Genomic DNA, 26024 nt, shown 5'->3' with positions numbered 1-26024 from the left:
CCAGCCGCGTCGCCCGGGGCCGCGCACGCACCCGCGGCCTGGGCGTCGCGCCTCCCGCCGCGGGCAGGGTCGGTCTCACCTCGCCGCGGTCCCAGGGCGGCCTGCATCCGCGCGTCCTGCCCCGCCCCAACGCCGGCCCGCCGCTCGGCCCGCCGGCTGAGTACACTGGTTTTGGCTACGTCTCCGCCTCCTCAGGCCGCCCTGGACTGTGCCTTTCCACTGCCACAGTTCCGACCGGCGACCCCCTCGCGCTGTCCCCACAAGGCCAATGCTGCCTCGACCCTCCCCGAATCTTTTTGTATTTAAACCGGTCCCATTTATCACTTCCAACCTGCCGAGCGCCCGACACCAACTGTTGCAAGTCATAACTGCTTCTCTGAACTTTGAGGTCGAAACTGCTCCTCCCTGGAGCCTGTCTGTTTAAGCAGCAGAAATAAGAAGATGCCCGTGGAGACTCCAACTCCTAAGGTTTTCAAAGGTGAAATGGATATATGCTTAAGTCCTTGAAAGACTTATCCAGTATTTGTAAACCAAGAGAAAAATTGAATCCAAGCGTTTTAAGTTAAACAAAACTATGTTTCTCCTAGCAAGGTTGACCATAGGTAAAATTCTCAAGGGATTTGAGAAAATTGTGTAAAGTGAAAATGGATTTCAAAAGAAGATTTAAAGAGTTCTTAAAACAAGCTGTTAGTAAATGCTCTAATTTCCGACTCAGAAAAATATTTTCAGTGAGAAAAGGATTTCCAGGTGCTTACTGGAGTAATTAGATCACCCTGAACAGGGAACTAGTTTCATTTAAATGAGCGAGGAGAGAGGGGAGAGGGAATATAGGAGAACTAAAGGGAAAAGGGGGGAAATAAAAGAAATTAAATTTTTAATTTTTATATTTCAATGCTATAGACTAATACCCCAATACAATACAATAGGACTGGAACCCCAGGATTCTGGCCTCTTCGGGGTCTAAAATTAAGGATAATGTTTTCCTGGTTTTAGAAATTTAAATTTGTAGCCTTAGTTTTACTTTACTGTAGTAGGTAAAGTCGTTAAATATTTGACACCAAAGATCCTGTTGATGTATTTATTAACATCTTTTAAAAGGTAGTGTTCCTGGTTCTCCGAACCAGGCACTTGTGGAATGGCGTCTATATACTTAAAGAGATGGATAGGGTGGGCTTCTTGGGTAGGAGTGCTTTGAGATCCATGGGTAGAAGAGCACCCCCCACCCCACCCCCCGTGCTCTTTACACAACCCTCAAAAGTTCAGTTTTTCATTGGTTTAAGTCTACTGTCAAATGAACAAACTATTAAGTCTGGAAGTTTGTGTGGTGAAGGGAGAAGAGGAATATGAGATAAAATATTACAAATGACCTTTTGCATGTGATGTCAAAACATCTTGTATCACCAACCTGAAACTCTCTCCCGTCGCCGCTAGGTGGTGGGTTTGAGTCTTCTCTATCGTTTAAGCAATTTTGGAGGAAGTAAAAGCTTTGTATAATAAACCGCGGATAATTCAAAAATGAATTAGTAATAAATGTACTCTATAATCACCCCACATTACTTGTTTTAAAACAAACCAAGGGTAATAGTTCCTCAATATAATGTATCTTAAGGAGTCTCAGACATAGATTCAGAGAATTCTAGAGGCTTCAGAGATGAATTTTAAACTGAAGTTTGGATTCTCTCATTTGAGATATGGAATTGGAAGCCAAGACAAATAAGGTGACTGGACCAAAGTTACATAATTGCTAGATAGACAAAAGCTAGGTGACAACTTCTCAATTCCCAACTTTATGCTATTTCTACTACTCCACTTTGAATCTCAATTTCTGCTGCATTTATTTTAAGTTGGGGACCAACAGGGAGATGACTCCTCACAAAAGCCTATTTTGGAAGACAGGATGATGGGTAACAATAAAGATAGTATCTTTATTGAGTACCTACTATGTGCTTAGAATTACAGCATAATTCCATTCCACCTGAACAACAATACTATGTATTATTTTACCACAATTTCCACTTTAGGGGCTCCAGACTCAGGAGAGTTAAATACATTGGTCCAAGTTTACATAGCTACCAAATGGCAGGACCAGATTTTGTTGTTGTTGTTGAGACAGGGTCTAACTATGTAGTTCAGGCTGGCCTTGAACTCGAAATGTATCCCAGGCTGGCCTCTTTAATTTGTGGAAATCTTCCTACTTCAGCATTGCAAGTGCTGGGATTGCAGGTGTGCTCTACCACACCCAGCAACCAAATTTCTAAAATATCTCTGACTAAACTCTTGTCTCTCTAAATTGTCCTGTAAGTAAGAAGCAGGACTCAGCAAGCAGAGGATTCATTTAATCCTATATGAAGTGACCTACACACAGTGAGCAATTGAACAAATATTCTACCATATGTCAGGCCATGGTCTAGGCATGATTTCTGACTTCTATTTCTCGTGGCTACCCTGGAAGAAGGCCTCATCTATAAACTCTTCCCATTCCTGCAAGAGTCAAGCAATAAAATATGACAGTTAAGAGAATAGACTCTGGAGCCAGGGATTTAGCACAGTGGCACCACACCTGCCTTGCAAGCGCAAGGTCCTGAGTATGATCCCTGGTACCAGAAGAAGAAAGAGAATAGACTCTGAAGACAGAGCTTGATTGGAATTCTGGCTCCGTTCCTTACAGCTATGTTACATTAACTAATTTTTTTGGTCACCAATTTCTTCAAGTGAAAAAGAATAATAATAGTGTGTAAGATGAAGTTCATGTGAAGGTGAAATGAAACAATTCTTACACAGTGTCTGGCCCGATTATAGCATGAAGTGAGCATCAAATTCCATTGTTAGACCTACCTAAGTGCCAATGTGCTTGCCCAGTCTGCAGAATGGCAGAGGGCTAAGGTGCTTGTGCAATTAGTTTTTGAAAACAACATTCCCTGAGCTATGTTCTGTACTTCTCACAATAAGTTCCAAATGATAGGAAAAAATGGAGCAAAAAAGAAGAATATCAGAGAAGGAAAGTAGACTCTCTCCTTCCATAGAACTGGGTTTATTAGTATTAGATCAACCAGTACCCTGTGTCTGATTAATTGGAAATGGCATGGAGTAGGGAAATGGCCATCAATAAATAGGAAATTAAATAGATTGGGGCCTTCTACAGACTGAGAAACATAAGGGAAGCCATGTCAGTTGGTGGCTTGGTATTTTTGAGTACTCATATAGGGGCTCTTTGCTTAGTGAAAGACCTTCAGAGTTCCTCTCTTCTTAATATGTCTCTCTGGTCTTAATATGTACCACTGGCCTAGAAAATTTGGGAGTTTTATATTGTGTGTGAAACTTATTTTTCTTTTATAATTTTGAGATATATTTCATATACCATAAAATTACCTATTTGGCTAATTTCAGTGGCTTTTGGGGGGACATTGAAACAGGGTCTTTCTATGTAGTTCAAGCTAGCCTTGAATACACTATGTTGCCCAGGCTGGTCTCAAACTCATGGCAATCCTCCTGCCTTAGCCTCCCTAGTGCTGAGATTACAGGTGTGTGCCAACATGCTTGGCTCTCGGTGGCTTTTTATTATATTCAGAGTTGTACAAGCATCATCATGATCAATTTTAGAACATTTTCATCAACCTAAAAAGAAGCCCCTTTTCCTTATTAATCGCTCATCCTTCCCCTAGCAACAACTAATCTAATCTTTGTATACCAGTGTTTCACGTAAAATGAATTATACAATATGTGGTCTTTGTCATTGGCTGCTTTCACTTAGCATAGTTTTGCAAAGATTCCTCCATGTTATAGCATGTGTCAGTATTTGCTTTTTATTGCCAAATAATATTTCATTATTTAGGTATACATTTTGTTCATCCATTTGAGTTGATGGCTATTTTTACTGTTTTCACTTTTTGGCTGCTATGAATAATGGTTTTATGAAAATATGTGTGCAAAGTTTTGTGTAGACATAAGTCTTTGTGGTTTCTTTTAAAAAGAAATATGAATATTTCATATTTATTTTGTAATAATTTCAAATGACATAAAAGTTTCAAGAACTCTTATTCCCTTCACTTAGATTCTCCAATTTTTAGTATTTTACCACATCTGCTTTTACTCTCTCTTGCTCTGTATCCACATGGTTTAGTTTTTGATAGTGTTGCTTGTTTGTTTGTTTGTTTGAGACAGGGTCTTGCTATGTAGTTCAGGCTGGCTTTGAACTCACTATATAGGCCAAACTGTCCTACAGCTCATAGCACTTCTCCTGCGTCGGCCTTCCAAGTCCTGGGATTACAGTTGTGCGACACCATGCCCAGCTGGTTTTGTTCTTATCTAGAGTTCTTTTGAATGATCTGATGGAAAGCTGCAGACTCACTGTCCTATCACCCTAAATATCCAGTGTGTATATCCCCAAAACAAAGATGCTGTCCTTCATAAACATTACACAGTGCCCCCCCCAAATCAGGAAACCAGTATTGATTCAACATAAACTCTGTTAACAGTTCACTCACCAGTGTTCCAACTAGTCATAAATCCTATCCAAGAACTTGCATTAAATTTATTAATGTCATGTATCTTCAGGTCTCCTTCAATCTGAAAAGTTCATTAGTCTTTCCTTGTTTTGTATTATCTTGGTAGTTTTAAAGAGTACAGCCCTTTCATTCTACAAAATAATTCTCAGTTGGATTCATCCAGTGTTTGCTTATGATTAGATTTGGCCATACATTTTGAAAGAGAACTCACAGAAATGAGAGTGGGCTCTTTTCAGTGCACCTCATTAGAAAGGACATTATGTCAACCCTTAGCACCACTGTGATGAAAATTCTAATTATCTGCTCAACTGGTTTTCTTCACCATAAAAATCACCACTTTTAAAATTTGTACTTAGTAAATATTTTGTGGGGAGATATTTTGAGATTATACCAATATCCTGTCCCTCACACAACCCTCACCCATCAGCCTTGATATCCATTAAAGGCTAGATCACAGTAATGATGGTAAAATAGTGATATTTCTTGCTTCACCATTTCTTAGGAATTTTCTAGTTAGAACTCTAATGTAAGGAAGAGTTTTTCCCCTTCCCTCCTCTTATTTTTTTATTCATTTACTTTCAGTTTCAGTATGGATTTCTAGATTCCTATTTTATTCAGTAAGTTGTAGTATATTACTATGGTTATTTGCTTTCATGCTCAAATTGTGCCAGATGTAGTCAGTGGGAGCCCCTTCAAGCTGAATTCTTGGTCCTGGCGGTATGTTCCCATAAGCATTTCCTTACTTTCTGGCACACTACATATTCTAGGCTCACCTTGTATTTTCCCTGTGTCAGCTCGGGAACAAGTCATTTTTAAAAGGACCCCTGGGTTCTTTTAATAGAGGATAGTATTTAAAAATTAAGATCCATGGGCTGGGGATTTAGCTCAGTGGTTCTGCCGCCTGCCTCGCAACCACAAGGTCCCGAGTTCGATCCCCGGTACCAAAAAAAAAAAAAGAGAGAGAGAAATAAAAATAAAAATTAAGATCCATGCTCTCAATGTGTCCATTGCTACTGAAATATCATGGTTTCTAGATCCCATCACCTATCAAAGCTAGGAAATGTGTGTCTGTGTATATGTGTGTGCACATATCCAGTCCAGAACTTCTGGATACTTAAAAGGTTTTCCCTCTTCCATATTTTTAAATCCCTTCTGACAGTGAGAAACCAGTCTTTTGTGTATACATATTTTAGATTTACTCTGATGTACTGTATTTACTTATTTGCTGGATCCATCCATTTGTATGTAACAAATCTAACCACACTTCTTAGCCTACTGCTTTCTCCTCCCGAACAGTGTCACTTGTTTGGCCATAATCTAAATGTCATATAGTTCCCACACCAACACCCAATGGATGTCAATTATCCCCACATTGAATGATATGCATTCTGTGCTATTCCAACAGGAACTCAAACAACTTTCTAAAATGTATAAAGAAAAGTAAAGACCTATGAAGAATTACATCAGCTTTGAAAAGGAAATGCAAAGAATGTATGTTAGAAAAAGATATACAATCTAGCTCTTCCTTAAGAAAAGGAAAAAAAAAAAAAAGGAAAAGCTTGCTATTCGAATGCAGGGAATGTGACCATTATACAACCTCTGGCTGTCAGCTGTTTTAGGGTCAACTTCAGCTGCTGAGAACAGTCTTGCCCAAGTGAGACAGAAAGATAGGATGTGGCTAAAACTAGTTGGGAAAGGAGTTGTGATAAAATCCCTGGACACATGCATAGATCCATTCCTAAGCCTCTGCATGTACATTTCTCACCAGAATTTGAGCAGGTTTTTGATAGGATTACCTGGATGTGGTGCTGGCTCAGGAAGAATAAAAGAGCAGCAGTCGCCATTAAGTGTTTTCTGTGGTTCTCTTTGTGATAGCCCACTCTGCCCCATAGGATGTATTTTTATTTTTTCCTCCTTTTTCCTTTACTTGGCCCAAGCTCACTCTGCAGAGCCCATTTTCCCCCTATCCTGGTTTTTTTCCTACCTTGAACCACTTACCAGTCCAATTATTTAAATACAGGATGATCAAAAATTACATATTTTTTGCTAATTTTTATAATATAATAGGAAATATAAAAATGACAATTTTATCAAATTTATTCAACGCCTAAATCAACTGGTTAAAATGACTCCTGCCCCAGTGAGGCTGAACTGGCAATGAAAGAAGATCTGGAAAAAATAAAATCAGAAATAATTTCTCAGATTACAAGAGAGATTGTGGCCATAGTGAAAGAAATGACTAATAACTCTAGCCAAGGATTTAGCTCAGTAATTCCCCCACCTGCCTTGCAAGCACAAGGTCCTGAGTTCGATCCCCGGTACCAAAAAAACCTCTAGAGCAGCAAAGCCACTGCCACTATGCCGGTCACCAGGAAGACCTTCTGCTGCCCAGGGCCAACTCTGAGTTGAAGGAAGATGAGCAAGATTCAGAGGAAGTTAGATTGAAGCTGGAGGAGAGCCGAGAGGTACAGAACTTGAGGAAGAGGCCCAACGAGGTGAGTGCTGCTGCCCTGCTGGTAGTCAAGACGATACAAGAAGAGACCAGGCTAGTGGACGACCCTTTCCAGATGAAGGGGTGGGGGACATGGTGGACGTGAAGAAGCTGAAGGAAAGGGGCAAAGATAAGATCAACAAGGAGGAGGACCTGCACTTGGGGACATCATTTTCTGCAGAAACCAACCAGAAGAATGAGGATGCAGATATGACGAAGTACAACCAGACGGAGCTAAAGAAGAGGAAAAGGGGGCCAGGGATTTAACTCAGTGGTTTCACCACCTGCTGCGCAAGTGCAAGGACCGAGTTTGATCCCCGGTACCAAAAAAACTAAAGAAGAGGAAAGGGATCATGGAGCATGAGGAGCAGAAGGTGAAGCCCAAGAATGGGGAGAACTGTCTGTATGAGCTCCACGAGAACATCAGCGTGTCCTCGGCCAAGAAGACAGAGGAGATGCTATCCAACCAGATGCTGAGGGACATCCCTGAGGTAGACCTGGGCATTGACGCTAAAATCAAAAACATCATCTCTACAAAGGATGGCAAGACCGTCTGCTGGCAGAGCAGCAGAACAAGAAGAAGGACAGTGAGATGTCCTTTGTGCCCACCAACATGGCCATAAACTATGTGCAGCAAACCGATTTTATCAAGAGGAGCTCAATGCCCCCATCCAGAGGAACAAAGAAGAACCCAAGGGGCTGGGGATTTAGCTCAGTGGTTCCAGCACCTGCCTCACAAGCACAAGGACCTGAGTTCGATCCCTGGTACCAAAAAAAAAAAAGAAGAGAAAATAGAAATGTAGAGGAATTCTTGGGCTGGGGATTTAGCTCGGTGGTTTCGCCACCTGCTGTACAAGCACAAGGACCCGAGTTTGATCCCCGGTACCAAAAAAAAAAAAAGAGCCCAAGATGCAGCCCTTGCTGGTGAGTGTCACAGAGAAGCCAGAGCCAGAGTGCCCCGCCTAACTGCAAGTGTCCAGCTAAGGAGAAAGCCACTGACAGCTACCACTGTGAGAAGTCCAAGAAGATGAATAGGTGGTACTGAGGCTGCTAGGAGGCTGTGCACTATACCTGCCCCACCCTCAGAGAACACAGCAGCCCACTGCTTCCTGACAATAGACACACAGTCCCCAGACAAATGCAGCTCAGTTGCTGCTATCTGCCTGGGGTGTCAGACACTGACTGAGACCTTTTGCAGCACGACAATGTGTAGCGTTCCCATTGGCGGCAAACTTATTTCCTATGAGCACATTAAATGTTGTTTGTGAATAAAAAATAATAATTCTACAGCAGACACAGATTAAAAAAAAAATAGAGGAGCTGAGGATCGTGATGGAATCCCAACATAGGAAACAAATGGAATCCATGAAACAGATGCAAACAGATATCCAGGAGATTAAAAATGCCATTGAAAGTTTACACAGCAGAAAGAACCAATGTGAGGACAGAATAGCAGATATAGAAGATAAGATTGCAATTGGTGATCAGGAGAAGAAACATTTCTTTAAAATAGCAAGAGACCAGGAGAAATCAATCCAGCAGGTACTACATGATGCAAAGAAGAATAAAATAAGACTAATCTGAGTCAATGAAGAAACAAGAGATAGTGCAAACAACATAAAAAATTTGTACACAGAAGCAGTGGCAGAAAAATTCCCAAGTGGGGGAAAGAATTTGACATACAGATAAGTGAGGCATATAGGACTCCAACTAGCTGTGAATAAAAAAAAAAATACACCTAGGCATATAATAGTCAAGATTCCAGAAACCCAATAGAAGAACAAAATACTACAAGCAGCTAGAGAAAAGAAACAAATCACATACAAAGGAAAGTCCATCAGAATCACAGCAGACTTCTCAACACAAACCCTCAAGTCAAGAAGAGCCTGGAGTGAAGTATTTCATGCCCTAACAGAAAACAACCTCCAACCCCAATTGATGTACCCTGCAAAACTATCTTTCAAAATTGATGGAGAAATAAGATCCTTTCATAACAAAGAACTTCATGAATACCAAACCAGCACTCCAAAAAATTTTTGAACAATATCCTTGGAAAAGACAATGAGGGTCATAACCCCTGGCTTTGGCCCAGCAGAATGAATCCATCAGGCAAGACAAGAAATTAAATGCAAAGGGGGAGAATTGAATAACTGGAAAAGGTCATGACAAGGACAAGTCAATACATGTCATCTATAACCATCAATGATAATGCTCTCAATTCAACAATCAAAAGAAATAGACTGGCAGAATGGGTGAAGAAGCAAGATCCGACAATATGCTGCATACAAGAAACACAATACAAAAAGAAACTCATAGACTGAAAGTTAAAGGGTGGAAAACAATACTCCATATGACAAGAACCCAAAATAAAAGCAGGAGTACCTATTCTATTTTCAGGTAAAATGAATTTCAGACCTTCACTAATTAAGCAAAACAAAGATGGCCACTACATTTTTGTAAAGGGAACAATCCAAGAGGACGAGATGACAATTATAAATATATATATGCACCAAATACTAGTGCACCCAACTATATAAAACAAATATTAACAGACATGTTAAATCAAATAAGCACTAATACAGTAGTATTGGGGGACCTCAATACCCCACTGTTGCAAATAGATAGATCAATTAGACAAATAATAAACAGCAAGATACTGGAACTCAACCAAATTCTTTAACAAATGGACTTAACAATTGTTTACAGAGAATACAGAAAATAGGGCCAGGGATTTAGCTCAGTGGTTCCGGCGCCTGCCTTCAAGCGCAAGGTCCCAAGTTCAATCCCCGGTACCAAAAAAAAAAAAAAAACCACTCACACAGAATACAGAAAATCAGAATACACATTCTTTTCAGCTGCATGCAGGTCATTCTCCAAAATATACCACATACTTGCTTATAGAATATGTTTAAGTAAATGCAAAGGAATTGAAGTCATCCCCTGTATATTATCAGATCATAGTGCGATGAAATTGGAGATCAATAGCAAAAGAAACCACAAGAATTTCATAAACACATGGTAATTGAACTACACACTCCTGAATAACCAAAGAGTCACAGAGGAAATTAAAGAATAAATCAGACAGTTTCTACAATTAAATGACAATGCCAGTAGGACATATCAGAATTTATAGGACACAATGAAAGCAGTCTTGAGAGGGAACTACATAGCAGTGAATACTCATATTAGGAAAACAGAGCAAGCTCAATTAAACAACCTGATACTGAACCTCAAGCTTCTAGAAAAAGAAGAGCAGGACAAACCCAAAGCTCATACAAGGAAGGGAATTGTAAAGATCAGAGCAGAAATCAATGCAATGGAGACTAAGAGAATGATACAAAAAAATCATTAAACCAAAGAGTTGGTTCTTTGAAAGAATAAAATTGATAAGCCCTTAGCCAACCTTATCGAAAAAAGGAAAGAAAAGGCCCAAATCCCTGCAATTAGGAATGAAAAGTGTGAAATTACAATGGATCCAGCCGAATTCCAGAGAATCATCAGTACCTACTTTGAGACCCTATATGCCAATAAGATGGAAAACACAGAGGAAATGAACAGATTCCTAGATATATATGGATTACCAAAGTTGAACGAAGAAGACCAAAAAATTCTAAACAACCCAATATCAATCAACGAAATTGAAAACGTAATTAAAAACTTACCAACTAAGCAAAGCCCAGGTCCTGATGGCTTCACTGCTGAATTCTACAAGACATTTAGAGAAGAACTATTGCCACTACTATTTAAACTCTTCAATTAAATTGAAAGGGAAGCAATACTCCCAAATTCATTCCTGGAAGCAAGCATCACCTTGATCCCCAAAGCAGAGAAAAACCCAACTGAAAAAGAGAACTATAGGCCAATCTCACTAATGAACATAGATACAAAAATCCTCAATAAGATACTGGCAAATAGAATGCAGAAGATCATCAAGAAGATCATACAACCTGACCAAGTGGGATTCATCTGAGGGATGGTTCAACATATGCAAATAAATAAATGTAATAGACTATATTAACAGAGCCAAGAACAAAGACCATATGATCATCTCCATAGATGCAGAAAAAGCATTTGACAAAATCCAATACCCATTCATGATAAAAAGTCTACAGAAAATTGGAATAGATGGTCTTTATCTCAACCTAATAAAAACCATCTATGAAAAACCAACAGCTAACATCATACTAAATGGTCAAAAACTGAAATCCTTCACACTAAGATCAGGAACAAGACAAGGATGTCCACTATCACCACTCTTGTTCAATATAGTTCTGGAAACATTAGCCACAGCAATTAGACAAGAGAAAGAAATAAAAGGAATAAAGATAGGAAATGAAGAAGTCAAATTGTCATTATTTGTAGATGACATGATACTCTATATAGAAGACCCCAAGAACTCCACCAAAAGTCTTCTAGACTTAATCACCAAATTCAGTCAAGTAGCTGGTTACAAGGTCAACACACAAAAATCAATAGCTTTCCTCTACACCAATGACAGACTCACTGAGAGAGAAATAGGGCAAATAATTCCTTTCACAAAAGCATCCAAAAAACTGAAATACCTAGGAATCATCCTAACGAAAGAAATCAAAGACCTCTTCTCTGAAAACTATGGCACTCTGAAAAGAGAGATTGAAGATGATTATCAGAAAATGGACAGACATCCCCTGTTCCTGGGTAGAAAGGATTAATATAGTGAAAATGGCCATACTTCCAAAACTGCTACATAGATTTAATGCAATTCCAATTGAGATCCCAGCAGCATACTTCATAGACCTTGAGAAAACAATCCAAAAATTCATTTGGAACAAGAAGAGACCCAGAATAGCAAAAGCAATTCTAGGTAACAGAGACATGGCAGGGGGTATCACAATCCCCAACCTGCAACTCTACTACAAAGCTACTGTGATAAAAACAGCATGGTACTGGCAAAGAAACAGGCTTGAGGACCAGTGGAACAGATTAGAAGATGCAGAAACAACGGCAGACACACTCAGCCATCTCATCTTCGACAAAGGAGCCAAACACCCTCACTGGAGGAAAGATAGCCTCTTTAATAAATGGTGCTGGAAAAATTGGGCTTCAACTTGCCAAAGATTGAAACTAGACCTGTATCTCTCACCATGCACTAAACTAAAATCAAAATGGATTAAAGATCTAAATATTAAAATAGAAACTCTGAACCAGTTGGAACAGAGTTGAAGAACCCTTGAAGACATTGGCGTAGGAAAAGATCTTATGAACAAAACCTCAGTTGCCCGTGAACTAGCACAAACAATCAACAAATGGGATCTCTTCTTATTAAAAAGCTTCTGCACAGCAAGAGAAACCACCAGCAATGTGAAGAGACAATCCACAATGTGGGAAAAAATCTTCACCTGCTCTTCCTCAGATAAAGGTCTACTATCTCGAATCTATAAAGAACTTAAAAAGATCAAACCTCCCAAATTTAAAGACCCAATCCAAAAATGAGCATCTGAAATGAACAGACATTTCTCAGACAAAGAAGTAAAAATAGCAAATAAATACATGAAAAAATGTTCAATGTCACTGGTCATTTGAGAGATGCAAATGAAAACAACACTGAGATTCCACTTCACTCCAGAAAGAATGGCTGCTATCATGAAATCAACCAATAACAAATGCTGGTGGGGCTGTGGGGAAAGAGGAACCCTGCTCCACTGCTGGTGGGAGTGTAGACTGGTGCAAGCATTGTGGAAATCAGTATGGAGATACGTCAAAGAACTAGGACTGGAAATCCCATTTGACCCCGCTATTCCACTGCTGGGGATCTTCCCCAAAGAATTAAAAAAATCATACCACGGTGATATATGTGTACCCATGTTCATAGCAGCACAGTTTGTAATAGCTAAAACTCAGAAACAGCCCAAATGCCCATCAACTGGAGACTGGATAAAGAAAATGTGGTTTTTTTTGTAAAATGGAGTACTACTCAGCCATCAAAAATGAGAAATTAGAGACATTTATAGCTAAGTGGATGCACATTGAGGCAATACTCTTAAGTGAAATAAATAGGACACAGATGTGTAAATACTGAATAGTTTCTCTGGTGTAAGAAACTGAAAGTGTAAATAAGGACTAAATGTATTATAGGTCATGTGAAATAGGAAGTAAGGGGGCAAAGGGGAAGGAAGTGGGAGGGCTAAGGGAAAGGATAGAAGGGAATGGGATTAATATGAGAAAATGGAAAAATAGGAACAAAATTTTTGTAAATAGGGCTGGAGGGGTTGAAGGGAGGGCTGGGCAAGGGTGAAAAACAAGAACCAAGAGAGACTATGTAAAGGTGCAAATTTCCAATGATGAATGTCATTATATTGTATACCTAAAATGTACCAATTATTAGAATGAATAATCGATAATGTAAAATTGGAATAAAATGTCCAAAGGGGTAGAGGTAGTGGGAGGCACAGGGAAAAGGAAAGAAGGGAAAGGAAAAAATGCTGAGAAATGGAAAAAATGGAAATAAAGTCTTTGTAAATAGGGAAGGGTGGAGGGCGTGAAGGGAGGGCTAGGAATGGGGAAAAAATAAGAACCAAGATGCATTATATAAAGGCACAATTCCCAATGAGAAATGTAATTGTGTTGTATACCTACAATGTACCAATAAAAGAATTTAATCCAAAAAAAAAAAGTATTTTATGGGCCCGGGATTTAGCTCAGCGGTTCTGCCACCTGCCTCACAAGAGCAAGGTCCCAAGTTCAATCTCCGGTACCAAAAAAAACCCCAAAAAGTATTTTATTCCAGTAATATCACTTCTTCCCTTCATATTCTACTTTCATAGTCTCACAAGGAATATTGCAGGTTACTTATTTCCCTTCCTCTGTTCTCATAATGGTTCTGTCAAATCAAGAAACATTCCAAAAAAGAGGCAGAAGTATACTCGTAACTTATAGGGTACTTCTTATTTTCTTCACATAAAGCTTCACTAATCTCTGCTAGATTTTCTCTTTGGAATTGAATTTCTATGTCTGGCTTTGGGAATTTATTATAGTTTCAATTTTGTGGTAGAAACAAAACCCAGAAAATAGAAAGCTAGCTGAACCTGTTGGGAAGTGAGATTAAGGTGAACATCCAAGAAACAAAGCACAGCTGAATAGCCAGGAGGAAGCAGGTCATAAAAGAGTGTGATTGTTACTCTCTGGTTCAGTGTCTGTCCCATTCCTAGAGAGAAGAAATGGCAATTAGGCAAGGTCAACAACAAACAAAAGGGAGACAACCAGGCAAAACAAAGTACTCCTAATCTATCTAGATCCTCAATGGCAGAGAATCTATTTGTAGGGATATCCTTTTACATGGGTTCCACTGTCCTTTGTAGGAATGGGAAGCAGCCTTGAAGGGGTCAAGCTGGTCTGAATATGGATACAGCTACCTTTTACTCCAATCCTTAGATAAAAGTTTACTGTCTGTACAATTTACTTGAAAATCACCTGCTGATATGTGATACATCATCTGTGGTGGTCTTGTGCTTTTGTTAAAACTGTGTACTGCTCATCAAGTTTCAATGCTTTGTTTTCTCAAAGTAGAATATAAGCTATTTAATGTCAGATGTGTCCTGTCCAGTCTGACATGAGTCTTTTCAGTAGCTGAAGCCATCCCAAGAAAAGGGCCTCTCAATGGATAACAAAATTTGAGTAGTCATGGATGGCTTATTCTGTAACTCAGTCTAAATGCCTTCTCATTCTTTTACATCTCCCAGCCACCTGCTCATTCTTCCTTCATATATTTACCTTAGTGCACAGATTCACAACCTTAGCTCTCCTTTGATTCTATGGGTTTGAATCCCAAATCTAGTACATTCTCAACCTCTTTGAACTTCAATTTGCTCATTAGGAAAAGGGGCAAATAATAGTGCCCACATTGTAATATTGTGGGGGTTAAATTAGATAATCCATAAAGCATTTATCTGTTTGACACGTAATACTAATGAATGTTGATATTGTTATTTCAGTAATTCATTCACAAATAATTTATGAATTATTCATATCAGATAGATTCTCCCCAACACAAAGATACTAAAATTGTCCCTAACACTCATTTCAGAGAGGCTATCCTTGCAGACCATATCACTGGTTCACAAGGTGAGGTCTCAAGGTTAAAATTTTGGTATTTATCTAATTAAAATATATCGCCAAAACCTCACCTGTCTCACAAGTGCAAGGTCCTGAGTTCGATCCCTGGTAATTTTAATATATATATATATATGTTGTCAAGTGTGTTGGTGCACATCTGTAATCCCCTAATCCCCACACTCTGGGAGGCTGAGACAGGAATATCAGAAGTTTGAGCTCAGCCTGGGCAAGTTAGCAAGACCCTGTATTAAACTGATAGATAGATAGATAGATAGATGGATAGATAGACAGACAGACAGGATAGATAGATGATAGAGAGAGAGAGAGCGAGCTGGGGATGTAGTTCAGTGTGAAGGCCTGAGTTTCTGTAGAAAATAAAATAAAATATGCGTATTCTCTTCCCAGTACTTTCATTTCTAGGAATTCAACCCATAAAATATTTTCAACAAAAACACAAAGAGATATATATGGAATTTTAAATAATGAAAATAATTAAGTCACAATTTGTGCTTATTCAATAGTATGCTATGTAGCTGCTAAAAAGAATGACATAGAGTTATATATAGATGTCAGGTAAGATCTACAATACAATTTTAGATGGCAGAAGAAAGCTGCAAAGTTATATGCATGGTATGGCTGAGGATATAGCTCAGTGGTAGAGAATTTCCCTATCATGTGCAACATTCTTGGTTCAATTCCTAGCACTTCACCCTTCCCGAAGTATACATAGTACTGGTATAACACACATAATACACATACTGTAGCTTAAGGGTTTGTGACCTTCCAAAATTCATGTTAAAACCTAATCCCCATTGTGGAAGTATTTACAGGCAGGCCCTTAAGAGGTACTGTAATTAGGTCTAGGAGTAGTATTCTTATGAAAGAAGTTGAAGGAATCTTCTGCTCCTTTAGCATGTGAGGATATAGGGAGAAAGCACCATCTTTGAAGCAGAGAACAGAAACTTAACATGACATTGAATCTCCCAGGGTCCTGATTTTGGACTTCCCAGCCCCCAAAACTGTGGGCAATAAATTTCTATTATTTATGAATGCCCAGTTTAAGTAATTTGTTGTAGTAGCCCAGATAAGGTCTCACACACACACACACACACACACACACACACACGATATTATCTCCCAGAAATCAAACTGCTGGCTCAAAGATATTATATATTTCAACACATGATAGATTACTCTCCAACAACATATTATTTCAACTAGTTATATATATATATTCCTCAGATAGTCCTTGGTCCTACACCCATATGTAGCTAACACTTCAACTCTCTGCTCCTCTATAGCAAAATTCTTCAAAATAATTGTTTATATTTATTTTCTCCTTCAAGTCCTTCCAATTTAGCCCATTCCTCACTATTCCACTAAAATCAAGTTTTTCAAAAGACAGTGGTCTCTAGGATCAGGGATTTAGCTCAGTGGTTCCAGCGCCTGCCTTGCAAACACAAGGTCACGAGTCTGATCCCCGGTACCACCCCCTCAAAGACAGTGGTCTCCTTTGTGAAAAATCTACCCAGTTCTATAGGTCAGAACCAGAGTCACCCTTGGCTGCTATCTTTCCCGCACATCAGTTGCTGAACAAATCAGCTCTATCTTCAAGACATCTCCCCAATGTAGCCACTTACCCCCTACTGCCTTGGTTCAAGCTACCTAGAACTCTTACCTGAACTGTAGCAATAGCCTCTATTAATTAGGCAACTAATTAATGTTTGTTAAGTAAATAAGTGAATATATGTATGTGTACTTGAAAAGAGTATAAAAACATAATCCTGCCGGGTATAGTGCTGCATGCCTGTAATCCTAGCACTCTGAGAGACTGAGGTAGGAGGATTGTAAATTCAAGACTAGAATGGGCAACCTAGTGACTTAGCAAGACCCTGTCTCAAAATTAAAAACTTAAAAAAGCCTGGGGATGTAGCACAGTGTGAAGGCTCTGAGTTCAATCCCCAGTACTGGGGGAAAAAATAATCTGCAAATTTAAGATTTATTAACTCTTAAGTTTTGGAATACTTACCTTTTCTTGCAGTTTAAAAATTTATTTCATTAACATAAAAGGTGAACAAAATGTGTATTTCTTTTTTTTGGTACCAGGGATTGAACTCGGGTCCTTGCGCTTGCGGGGCAGGTGGTGGCACCACTGAGCTAAATCCCCAGGCCCAAATATTAATTTGAGCCACATCATTAGGCATTTTATTCCAGACTTTTTTTGGGGTACCGGGGATCGAACTCAGGACCTCGCACGGCAGGCGACGGCACCACTGAGCTAAATCCCGAGCTGTATTTCAAATCTTACTAAACTTATCTGAAAAACATGCTTACACAGAGGACAGATATAGGATTTACATTAACTTCTAGAATAGTCCACCGTCCATTTAAAAATATTCTTTCTAAAAATAAATTCTTTCTTCCACAAAAGCTCTTCATTGAAAGACAGAAAAATATTTTTCTTTTATACTTCATAAAAGCTAGATGCAGCGAAGGTACGGCGGGGAACGTGCGAATGTCAGCATGGGAAGTAATCCGAACATTTAAATTCATGTTAACAAGAGGACAAAAGGAAGATGAACATTCTCGCAGGGGACTTTTTGTCAATATAAACCTAAAGCTCCTGTAATACAAATGTGTGAATTTCAGTACGTGTCTGGCTGGGTGGTAAATCTTTGCTGACTGTAGTTAGCATCGTCACTACGCGGAAGTTTTCTTTGAACATGATCTGTACTTTTTTACGAGCTATACAGTATGCAGAAAAGCTGCACAGATCCTCTGGGAGACGACTGTTGTTGCTGCACTTTGCGCTTAACAAAGCTTGCTTTAGGACTGAGCCCAGTTTGACATGGGGGCTTCGAGAGCAGAAGAAAATGGTGCGACCTGGATCTATCTTTGAAGTCGCCCAGAAAACTATCTGGACACAGGGACCGCGACCCCATTAAGCAGAGGACAGCGGCAAGCAAGTGTCTGTGCACAGAGGTCAGAGAGGGGAAACCGCTATCCCAACGACTCAGAAAGTGAAAGAAGCTGGAAAAGATTTCACCTACTTAATAGTGGTACTCATTGGAATCAGCAGTACAGGTAGCTTGTTTTACATGATTTTCAAAGAACTTTTTTCTTCATCCAGTCCTAGTAAGATATATGGGAAAGCCTTAGAAAAACGCAGAACACATCCCGAGGTGATCAGTTTCTTTGCTGAGCCTGTTAAAGGCTACAGGGAGATGAAGAGACGTGGTCGAAGGCATCATGTCAGTTTTATCGAATATGTAAACTATGGGCTGAAACATACACGTATGAAATTCTACATTGAAGGGTCCGAGCCAGGGAAGCAAGGAACAGTGCATGTGGAAGTGAAAGAGAATCCAAAGAATGGTGAATATGAGTTTCAGTACATATTTGTGGAAGTGGAATCCTATCCTAGAGAACCATTATCATTGAAGATAATCGATTCCAAGATAATTAAAAGAATCAAGCAAGCATACTGTATCCTGGTGGATGTGAAATGGTGCAGATTCATTACGATCTTCACAACTCTCTTCCAGTATCTGTTCAGAAGAGTAAGACAGGAGTATATCACTCATAAAGGTGAATGTAACAGGATATTTGATGCATTTAGACAAGCCTTTCTTGTGAAAAATCATGAAATAGATCATAGAGCATATTTTATTAGTGAATTTTCAATTATGGCACTATTTCTGCTCTAATATCATTCATGATGAGAATTTTTGTTACTGAATGTTTTACAACATGTAAATAAAACAAATTTCAATATTTTGGGGTTTTTTAATATTATATAATTATATAAAGCCAGCAGAAAAAATTAGAGCTAAGAAAAATGTCAAGGGCCAGGGATTTAGCTCAGTGGCACCGTGCCTGGCTCGCAAGTGCAAGGTCTTGAGTTCAATCCCCAGTACTGGAAAAAAAAAATGTCAAAAAATCTTCCATATAATTTGGAATCTCTTAAAATAACATATGAAAGTATTTGAGGACTATAGTCAGTTAGATGGTAAATACATCATAGAAAGGTTGTGGAAATTGTGTGACTTAGGAATCTATTTTCTGTTTCCCACCCCACATTGTCTACTGTGGGAGGAGAACACACTCTACCATCTGATGAACTGGCTCTCACTCCATTTGTTCTAGCAGGTGTGTGGGCTGTGCAGGTCCTTCAGCCTCATCAGACCTCACCGTTCCCTGTTTGGCTGGTGACTGAGATGATGGGTACAAGTGCCTTGACCATAGTGGCACCAGGAGGTGTCCCCAGCCCCTTCAGAACTTATGCTGATACTTGACACTGCCAAGAGGATGCCAGAAATAAGTGGGAGTTATTCAAATGTGTGTTAGGCCCTTTTTTAAAATTTTTTTTTTAAATGAACACTTTATTTTATTTGAGATATTTGCTGGAGACCTATTAAAAAGTGACTTTCACTTACAAGTCCTTATCACATAACTAAAGTGCTCTGTGGCCCCTTATCCTTGGAGGCTTCAGAATGGGGATTCCCCAGCACTATTTCTTTGTTCTTTAGAACTGACAGTGGAGGAGTTTCTGATGGGTTTTTGAGATCCTAGCATATTCAGGATAGAAAGGTCATCAGGAAATTTGTTTCCTTGCTTAGTTTATCTCCTTACTTAAGTGAGTTAAAGTTTTGGTTTAACTGCTGTCTTAAGTGTTTTATTACTTTAATTCTAAAAATTTCACACTTTTAGGAAGTATGGAAGTGTCACAGCAGAACTGTACTCTCCCTGAGGGAACATGCTTTCAGTGATAGGGTGAACTCTTAATTTGGGTTAGGTCTCTCAGCCAGTTTTTCTGCCTTCCCAGTAGATTGTTTCTTATCAATTATACAAAACTATTATTTTGTATACATAATAAACTTTTAAAGTTTTTAAATGTGATCTGATTTTGGTTTTTGCAATATACATACAGATTACCTGCATCTACCTAGCTCTACTAGTGAATCTCAATCCAGTTTGATTTTATGCTCATTGGCATAACTTTACATCCAAAGATATATCGCCATTTAAAATTATAAAAAGGTATTGTGCCTTGAGACCATAATGTTAAATGAAATAAATCAGACACAGGCTTAAATATCACATGGTTTCTCTTATGTGAAAAATCCAAAATATAAATAAAGAGCAAAGTAAAAAATAGATAATAGGAAGTAGGGAGATAGATCTTTCTCAAATGAGAAGGGGATCAACAAATGGAAGGAGGGAGGGGAAGGAGATGGAAAAAGATTAAGATGTCTTATGTACATGTACCAACTCCCTGCAAACAGTGTAATCATCATGTACTGCAAACATGTACTAGTAAAAAGGCAAAAAAAACTATTACTGTTTATCATTTTATAAACATTAATTTGTTATATCACAAAATTACTGAAACATGTTAGTATCATATGAGAATTTAAAATCAAGGGGAAATAAGCCAACAACAACCAGAACACAAGGAAAAATACAAATAATTTATTTCTTATATACAGTTGTTAATGATGTTCCCTAAAACACAAAAACTTAGAGATAATTATATATAAACATTAATCTACTTAAAATCACCTTAAGGAAAAATGTCTTATATTCTACATACATGACCAAAATAAGGTTTCTCTTGGATTTTTTAATCTTATTAGAAGCTTCACAAAGTGACTCTAAAGCAAATGAAACATTTCTCTTCCTTGAAAACTTAGTTTTCTACTTGTAATTAATATGAGGCAATTTTATATAAATCTTACAATAACAAGTATTTGTTGAGGCAATCATTTGATCAACTGCAACGATCAATGCTATGCAGAAAACACCTGATACTCTTTTTTTTGGGTACCAGGGATTGAACTCAGGACCTTCCACTTTCGAGGCAGGCAGCGAAACCACTGAGCTAAATCCCTGGCCCCAACACTCTTGAAGCCCTGTATTTTAAATTAGTTGATTATAAGATAATTAAAAAGATTTTTGTAATATGCTTTCTATATCCTTTTAAATTCTGTAAAATCTGTGGTAATGTCCTCTAAGGGTTTGATATTGTAATTTTAAAAATGTATAATTGATATTGTGTAATAGGAAGAAAAGGTCTAAAGGAGTAGGGAAAGTGGGAGGGGTAGGGGAAAGGAAAGAAGGGAGAAGAAAAAATATGAGAAAATGAAAAAAATGGAAACAAAGTCTTTGCAAATAGGGAAGGGTGGAGGGGGTGAAGGGAGAGCAGGGGAAGGGGAACAAAATAAGAACCAAGATACTGATGTAATGGTACAAGATCCCAATGATGAATGTAACTGTATTTTATACCTAAAATGTACCAATAAACTTAATGAAAAAAAAGATTAAAAAAAGCTAGATGCAAATTTCCAATGTGTTTAACTTCTGATGTATTTATTTCACTGCCAGCTCTGATGATGAAGATGGGAGGCACAAATGTTCATAGCTCTGATGACTGATGCAAACAAAAAGCTCTGTTTCCCTCAGCTACAAAGAAGCCTCCATCATGTCTCTTAAAGTAGGATCACATACTTGATGCTCGTAACAGATCACCTCTTCTTTCCTTTTCCTTTTTTACTTTCCTCTCCTTGCTGAAGATTTGGGTCACCTGCTCCTGTATTCTATGTCTTTGTTTTTAGTTTAGGTATAATTTCTGCTGCATAGAACATTACTAACTTTCATGATGGGAAGGGAAGGGGCCCAGATGGAGGCTGCCATCTTCCTGCTTGAGCTGGACCTGGACTCTGCCTCTGTATTGAACACCACAATTCCATTCTCTGGAGTACATTTTATTTTTCTCAAGAAATGCAGTAAGTCTAGTTGCTGAGCATATTCTTGAATCTCTTCAGCTGTCAGATATTCAACAACCTTACTTATTGGAATTTGCATCCCCTCTATTTAAATAAGCGGGGTAGATACAAATAAATTAATCTTGGTCAGCCAGGGACCACACAGTAGCACAAGCCATTTCCGCATAGACACTAGGAGTACTTACCTTTTTTACTTTCTACATTTTACTATAACTGGAAGTTTTATAATTACATATTTCTATAATCAGCAAAAAAAGATGACTTTCATATTAAAATAGACAAAAAACAGTAACACTTGAAAAGCTCAAAATTAAATATTTTAATAAGGTGACTTTCCCATAAAATGTTAACAATATCTCAAAATGTGTGGCAAATTATTATATAACTCAGGAAAAAATAGTGAAAGCCAAACTGATTCATATTAAAAATTGGTAACCTTTAGTTTAAACTTCAGTAAATGTTAAATTGTCTTTAATTTTAGCTACTTAGAGATGAAAGTAAATCAATATAATAAAATGATGTAGCCAATTAGAATAAGCATATGAAACCTGTTATATCATTTAATACAAAGCTAACCAAAAATGAAAAAGATTTTAGTAATTTCATATTGATAGCAGCACTTTAAATATGTACAGATAAGTTGTGCATGGTGGTTCGCACCTGTAAACCCAGCACTTGGGAGAGTGAGACAGAGGATTGCCATGAATTTGAGACCAGCCTAGGCTATGTAGCAGGACCCTGTCTCAAGGGGAAAAAAAGAGGATGTAGGAATAAAACTCATATACCTTTAACATAATTTATTATTTGTTTGTTTTATTGGGTTTTTTTGGGGGGGGGGGTACCGGAGATTGAACTCAGGACCTACTGCCTGCAAGACAGGCAGCAGAACCACTGAGCTAAATCCCTGGCCCACATAATTTATTATTTTAAAATATGTTTTTTAAGGGGCTGGGGATTTAGCTCAATGGTTTCGCTGCCTGCCTGCCTCACAGGCACAAGGTCCTGAGTTCAATCCCTGGTAAATATATATATAGTATATATACTTTTTTTTTTTAGTCAGGCATACCTATAATCCCAGCAATGGGGAGGCTGAGTCAGAAGGATTTTTGCAAATTCAAGGCCAGCCTGGACTACATAGTGAGTTCAAGGCAAGCCTGAACTATATAGAGAGACTTTATCTCAAAAATATATATATTTTTTTAATTGAAGATATTTACAGATACAGTGTGATAATTTGATTATCTCTTCTTCTTGGATTGTTCCCTTTACAAGTATGTAGTGACTTTCTTTGTCTCTCTTAATCAGTCTTGGCTTGAAATCCACTTTGTCTGCAAATAGAATAGATATCCATGCCTTTTGGGGGGGTTCCTGTTGCATGGAATACTGTTTTCCATACTTTGACTTTTAGTCTATGAGTTGCCTTTTGAATTAAATGTGTTTCTTTTATACAGTATATGTTGGATCTGGCTTCTTGATCTATTCTGCCAGTCTGTTTCTTTTGATTGGTGAATTGAGACCATTAACATCGAAGGCTACAACCGATATGTATTGACTTATCTCTGTCATGTTATTTTCCTGTTGTTGGCTTCCTTCTTTCCTTTTATGTTTAATTTCTTGCCTTGCCTGGTGGATTCATTCTTTTGGGGTTCATGGAGTTATAATCTATTTTTTTTTGGTACCAGGGATCGAACTCAAGACCTTGCACTTGCAAGGCAAGCATGGTGCCACTGAGCTAAATCCCCAGCCCTGGAGTTGTAATCTTTGTTGTCTCTAGAATATCCTTCAGAACACTTTGGAGTGCTGGTTTGGTGGTCACGAATTCCTCAGATGTTCTTTGTCATGGAAGTATCTTATTTCTCCATAAATTTTGAAAGATAGTTTTGCAGGGTACATCAATCTGGGTTGAAGGTTATTTTCCTTTAGGGCTTGAAATACTTCATTCCAAGCTCTCCTTGACTTGAGGGTTTGTGTTGAGAGGTCTTCTATGATTCTGATGGGCTTTCCTTTATTGGTGATTTGTTTCTTTTCCCTAACAGCTTTTTTTTTGTACCGGGGATCAAACTCGGGTCGTTGCACTTGCACAGCAGGTGGTGAAACCACTGAGCTAGATCCCCGGCCCTCTAACAGCTTTTAATGTTCTGTTCTTGTGTTGAATTTTTAGGAATGGAATCTAGACTATTATATTCCTTAGGGAAGATTTTTTTTTTTCCAGTACCAAGGAACGAACTCAGGACCTTGGACTTGTGAGGCAGGCACGGCACCACAGAGCTAAATCCCCAGCCCTGGAAGATTTTTTTTTTTTTAATTATGGCTAATTGGAATCCTATATGCCTCACTTATCTGTATGTCAAATTCTTTTTCCCTGTTTGGGAAGTTTTTTGCTATTACTTCTGTGAACATGTTTTTTAGGTTGTTTTCACTACTTCCTCCTTTTTCTGTGACTCTGATCAATCTTATGTTATTCTTCTTTGCCTCATCTAGCAGCTGCTGGATTGCTTTCTTGTGGTCCATTGCTACTTTTAAGAAATCTCTATTTTCATGATCACTAACTGCAATCCTGTCTTCTATATCTGATATTCTGTCCTCACATTGGCTCATTCTGCTGCATAAACTTTCAATGGAGTTTTTGTTTGTTTGCCTGTTTGTTTAAATTCTTTTATTGGTACATTTTAGGTATACAATACATTTACATTTATCATTGGGTGCTTGTACCTGTACATGATGTATCTTGGTTCTTATTTTTTCCTCATTACCTGTGTGCCCTTCACCCCTCTGTCCTTCCCTATTTACATACTTCATTTCCATTTTTTTTTTCTTTTCTCATAATTTTTCCTTTCCATTCTTCCCTTTCCCCATCTCCTCCCACCACCCCTACCCCTTTGGACTTTTTTCTATTTCAAAGTATCAATTATTAATTATTAATCCTTTATAACCTTATTTACACTCTCAGTTTCTCACGCCAGAGAAACTATTCAGTATTTACACGTGTGTCTTATTTATTTCACTTAAGAGTATGACCTCAATATGAATCCATTTAGCTATAAATGACTCTAGTTTCTTGTTCTTTATGGCTGAGTAGTACTCCATTTTATTTTTTAAAAAAAAACACATCTTCTTTATCCAGCTTCCAGTTGATGGGTACTTGGGCTGTTTCCAAGCTTTAGCTATTACAAACTGTGCCACTATAAACATGGGTACACATATATCTCCATGGTATGATTCTTTTAATTCTTTTGGGAAAATACCCAGCAGGGAAATAGCTGGGTCAAATGGGACCTCCAGCCCTAGTTCTTTGAGGTATCTCCACACTGATTTCCATATTGGTTGCACCAGTCTGCACTCCCACCAACAATGGAGAAGGGTTCCTTTCTCCCCACACTGCCGTCAGCATTGTTATTGGTTGATTTCTTGATAGCAGCCACTCTTTCTGGGGTGAGGTGGAATCTCAGTGTTGTTTTCATCTGCATCTCTCGAATAACCAGTGATGTTGAACATTTTTTCATATGTTTATTTGCTGCTTTTACTTCTTTGTCTGAGAAATGTCTGTTCATTTCAGATGCCCATTTTTGAATTGGGTCTTTGAATTTGGGGGGTCTGATTATTTTCAGTTCTGTATAGATTCGAGATAGCAGCCCTTTGTCTGAGTTACAGCTGCTAAAAAAATTTTCCCACAATGTAGGTTGCCTGTTAGCTCTGTTGGTGGTTTCTTTTGCAGTGCAGAAGCTTTTTAATAAGATGAAATCCCAGTTGTTGATTCTTTGTGCTAGTTCCCCTACTACTGAGGTTTTGTTCATAAAGTCTTTTCCTATGCCAATGTCTTCAAGAGTTCTACCTAACTTATCTTCCAGCAAGTTTAGTGTTTCTGTCTTAATATTTAGATCTTTAATCCACTTGGATCTTAGTTTAGTGCATGGTGATAGATATGGGTCTAGTTTTAATCTCTGACAGGTTGAAATCCAATTTTTCCAATACCATTTATTAAATAGGCTATCTTTCCTCCAATGAGGATGGTTGGCTCCTTTGTCAAAGATGAGATGGCTGAATATGTCTGAAGTTGTTTCTGCTTCTTCTAATCTATTCCACTGATCCTCGGGTCTCTTTCTTTGCCAGTACCATGCTGTTTTTATCACAATAGCTTTGTAGTATAGCTTC

At 38.4% G+C, this 26024-nt stretch overlaps 3 pseudogenes; 2 read left to right on the top strand and 1 right to left on the bottom strand.

The window, feature by feature from the left end:
* The first annotated feature begins 2 nt into the window (after positions 1-2).
* On the top strand, positions 3-11305 carry LOC101721417 (splicing factor C9orf78-like; annotated as a pseudogene).
* Positions 11306-17598: 6293 nt separating this feature from the next.
* LOC101721058 (mitochondrial import inner membrane translocase subunit Tim21 pseudogene) lies at positions 17599-18566 on the top strand (annotated as a pseudogene).
* A 3045-nt stretch (positions 18567-21611) lies between these two features.
* LOC101714436 (signal recognition particle 19 kDa protein pseudogene) lies at positions 21612-22030 on the bottom strand (annotated as a pseudogene).
* Positions 22031-26024: the final 3994 nt, after the last annotated feature.

Source organism: Heterocephalus glaber, unplaced genomic scaffold (assembly GCF_053883595.1).
Source record: "Heterocephalus glaber isolate CG9 unplaced genomic scaffold, H.glaber_assembly_v1.0 deba00001497, whole genome shotgun sequence".
NCBI classification, from domain to species: domain Eukaryota; kingdom Metazoa; phylum Chordata; class Mammalia; order Rodentia; family Bathyergidae; genus Heterocephalus; species Heterocephalus glaber.
This window is presented reverse-complemented; position numbering and strand designations above follow the sequence as displayed.